Source organism: Microtus pennsylvanicus, chromosome 4, assembly GCF_037038515.1.
Source record: "Microtus pennsylvanicus isolate mMicPen1 chromosome 4, mMicPen1.hap1, whole genome shotgun sequence".
NCBI lineage: Eukaryota > Metazoa > Chordata > Mammalia > Rodentia > Cricetidae > Microtus > Microtus pennsylvanicus.
The window spans coordinates 136,462,679-136,467,054 of NC_134582.1; the positions used below are offsets into that span (position 1 = coordinate 136,462,679).

Sequence of the window (4,376 nt, forward strand, 5' to 3'; positions counted from 1 at the left end):
CTAAGAGCTTGATAGGCCTTTATAGGGTTGCAGGCAGTAGAATCTCCAGAAGGTAGGAAGACTATTGCATCATCAAGGGTGTGACCTTGAAGGGGGTGTGGAGACTGGTGTTCTCCTCCCTTTCTTTGATTCCTGGATGCCATGGACTTCCTCTGCCATGGCGGCCATGCTGTGCCATGCCACCTTGCCACAGAGCTAAAGGCAACAGGGCTAAGCAACCATGAGTCAAAATCCATTGGCTTGTCTAGGTATTTGTTACAGGAATGAAAGGTGACTAACTTCTTAATAGTGCTGAGCCTTGATTTTCTCACTTGCAGAGTGGTTATGATAAATGCTGGCTCATAGAGTTTTATAAGGATTAAAGGAATGAGCTGGAATAAAGCTCGAGTCGGTGGTCTGGCACTTAGAGAGCGGGTGGAGACGCCGCTTTGGAAACCAATATTTTTATCTTCATAGTAGGAAATACAATATAAAACACATTTGTGGCCTCTTTCGGGACTTGGCTGCAAGATGACCAAAAAAAGGAGAAATAACGGTCGTGCCAAAAAGGGCCGCGGCCATGTGCAGCCAATTCGCTGCATTAACTGCGCCCGCTGTGTGCCCAAGGACAAGGCCATTAAGAAGTTCGTCATTCGGAACATCGTAGAGGCGGCTGCCGTCAGGGATATATCCGAAGCAAGTGTCTTCGACTCCTATGTGCTCCCCAAACTCTATGTCAAGCTGCATTACTGTGTGAGCTGTGCTATTCATAGCAAGGTAGTCAGAAATCGATCCCGGGAAGCTCGGAAGGACCGAACACCCCCACCACGATTTAGACCTGCTGGTGCTGCACCACGACCTCCACCAAAGCCCATGTAAAGTGGCTTCATAAAAAGAAGAAAACACCTTGGAAAAATAAAATGGAACTTAAACTTAAAAAAAAACACATTTGTGAAAGAAACCTGATTTTAATTCTTATGAAATTAAAATAGTCGATGGGTATGGTGTTATACACTGTTTTCAACACTCAGAAGGCATAGGCAGGAAGCGTGAGGCCAGCCTGATTTACATAGATAACTCAAGGCCAGCCTGGGTATATAGTAAGAGCTTGTCTTGAAAAGAAACCAAAGCAAAAAATAAAAACCAAGTAAATCAAAGCAAGATAAAACAAATAAAAAAAGCAAACAAAAAACAAGACAATGGAGTTTAATAGCTGTTTTTTGCAGACTTATTTGAAATTCAAACACCTTAATATTCATGATGAGGAGCCAATTTCAGGAAATCTATTTTCAGATGTGAGGAGCTCTCATCGGGCAAAAGCAGATCTGGAATTGGCACCCGGAGTAGAGGGCTGAGCAGACGCCTGGTGCTTTCTCATCTGCCTCTGCTGCTGCACAGAGACACTCGTCTTCTCCCCTAAGTCTGCCTATTTACAGAGCAGTTCTAGACGTGCTAGCAAGGTGGGGAAGATTGTCTTGCCATTTAAATCAAACAGTGCAGAGAAAATTTCAGAAAGGAATTTTCCGGGCAACAAAAAGTAGTTCTTATCTACATGAAAAACAACAACAACAGAGACCCCGTTAGATCTAATTTCACAAGAACACAGGCAAGCCTACAGCCCACCGTTTCATTTTTAAGGACACAGATTTAATTTCATGTGACAGTCTGGAATCAAAGTCTTCCTCTGGTCTTTCCCCCACATAGTTCATGAATATATGAAATATATGAAAAATATGAAAATACAATCTAATATTAAAAGATTCAATTTGTGAGACTCCACTCGCAGGGTTCAGGGGCCATTATAAAAGCAGCAAATGAACAAACTGCATTAGGGAACACATGGGTGATTTTTGTACGGCACAAACACAGCTAGCACATAACAGATGAGAATCCAGTGAGCACCAGGAAACGTCACCCTGTGTATCCAGCCTAGTGTTTGCTGCAGCATTCAAATCTAGCAATGCTGTCAAAGAAGTGAAATAACCCGTCAGGCTACTACAGCAATCTATGCTCTTTATCAAGGCCTGAAACGGGAACCATTCGCTGTTAATAAGAGTTTTATTTTCATCAATACTACCTAATAAGCACTCTGGGATGTTTCTTTATTTAAAATAGTTCAAGTTAGCATATAATGGTTATACTACTCTTAACTTATAACCAAATATTTAATCCTTTTTTCTTCTATAAGAAAAGAATTGGCAAGTTTTGATTTATAATACAAAATTTAACTTTTAATTTTATTCATTTATATTCATAATGTGTTCAATTTTTGTATTGTCTAGTTTTTTTAGCTCTTATTGTGCTTTAAAAATAGAATAAATATTTATGTACTTTAATAGCAGCTATTAAAGCTAGCCTCCATTCATATTTTATTTGTTGATATAGAATTCCACATTGTAATAAAAAGAAAAGCTATGGAGTTGAGGTACAACACTATATTCTCCTTTCCTTCTGTCATTCTGCTCAATAAGTTAAAAAAATCAAAAGAAGCAGCTCAGGGAGTCTTCTATCTATGTCCAATGTGGTTGTTCTGACACTGGGCTAGCTGGGTAGAGTTACAGACATGCCATACTCAGCGAGGAGCAGTTGTGCAGACCCAGGCGTTCTCCAGTTGATCAGCTCCCTGGCTTCTGTGTCATCTTGTCTCTTACATGTTCCCAGAGATGAGGAGTTCTTGTCTATTGAAACAGCATTCATCAGCTTTCTCAAATGGACCTAGAAGAACATGGTCAAGGGTTGCACAACATTGTAGTTTAAAAGGTTTTGGTTGTTGTTAATTTTTTTTTAAATCCCACTTTCCATGCAAGTCAGGGCCATTATTGCAACTTTTATTTCAAAAGAACACAGAGTAGCAAGAATTAATTATTTTCTAAGGAGTGAGGAGATGGTTCAGTATGGAAAGCCTTTTGCTGCGCAAATGTGAGGGTGTAAGTTCAAATTCTCAGAAGTCACATAAAGCCAGGTGTGGTAATTCATGTCTGTAATCCCAGTACTCTTAGGTGAGATGGGGGCCAGACAGGAGAGCATCGAAAAGCTTGCAGCATGATTGATGTATGCGTGGGTAAACAACAAAGAGACTGTGTCTCAAACAAGGTGCAGGATGAGGGTTGATACTTGAGGTTGTCCTCTGGCCTCCACACACACTCCATGACACATGCCCACTCTCGTACACAGACCTGGGAACTGCGATCCCCCATTAATGGTTTCCGAACATCACTGTGAGGTGAAAACACAAGATGAAATCCCGTCCTCTAATCCCTTACTTTAAATGTAAGTGTTTTGATTTTGCCTTTGAAGTGCTGAGGTTTGAGCCCAGCCCTTTCTGCATGCGAGGCCAGTGCTCTACTGTTGAGCTATATCCTTATCAGCGACACCCTCAGACCTTACTTGCAGAAATCTCGATGGAAGCCTCTGTCTGGATTCAGAGACTGACCATGTTGCTTTGCCGTTTATCTAAGCTGCCCCGCAATGCACCCCCGAGAAAGCGCCTACGTTCACTGCAGCTCTCATAACATCCTCGTGTGACGAATCTTACTGCCTCTAATTAGTGAATTATGAGAAGAAACAAGAAAACAAAGATAATGATCCAAAGAGAGCTAGGATGCATACCAAGTTTTTGGTTTAGTTTTGGTATCAATATGCCAAGCAGGAGGGGGATTTTCGTAAAGTGTTGTGTGGAATATTGTCAGGTTTTACTGTGAATTTCGAGTCCACCATGGTGTTTTACGTCTATTTTTAGAGGCAGTGTGTGTTGGTGAGGAAGGACACTCTCACTCTGCTGTATACAGCCTGCTCTCTTTCCTCAATCAGTGATCGCTTTAAGGTTGGATGCAGCGTTCTGTTTTCATATTAAAATAGTCCCTGAAAGATTATACCCTCAATGCCCAATTCATTCAGTGCTTTGGAAAGAGACATTACAGAGCAATCTGTGAGCACTTGGACTAATCTCTCAGTCTGTGAGGGCATGGGTTTGCCCCGTTCTGTTGTTGGAGTGCTGGAGCAGAAGTTGGACAGCCCTGAGTGGCTTGTTTTAATTATCAGTATTTTCCTGATTTGCCAAGTCACTGTGCAGCAGCATTTCAAAGCAAGTGTTTACTTCTTAGAAAAATCAACTTTGGAAATGAACTCCCCTCCCTAGCAAGACAGCAGGGCCCATATAAGAGAAGGGAAGGGCTCCCTTTTTATAAATAATGGGGTGGTTGCACGCACTCACTCCAACAGACCAGCTAGCAGGAGGGGATGGTTGACATCCGCAATGAGAATAGCAAATGTTTTGGCTCTGCCTGTCTACCAGAGGAATGCAGAATCCTGGCTGTCCACCCTGTGTTTTCCTCTGGCAGTGTCCAGAGGGCTTCTGTGGTCTTGGTACGGTGGTGCCCTCCTCAGCACGCTGAGTC

The 4,376-nt window shown here is 42.2% G+C and overlaps 1 pseudogene; it reads left to right on the forward strand.

Annotated features, from left to right (window-relative positions):
• The first annotated feature begins 472 nt into the window (after positions 1 to 472).
• Positions 473 to 884, forward strand: LOC142848946 (small ribosomal subunit protein eS26 pseudogene; annotated as a pseudogene).
• Positions 885 to 4,376: the final 3,492 nt, after the last annotated feature.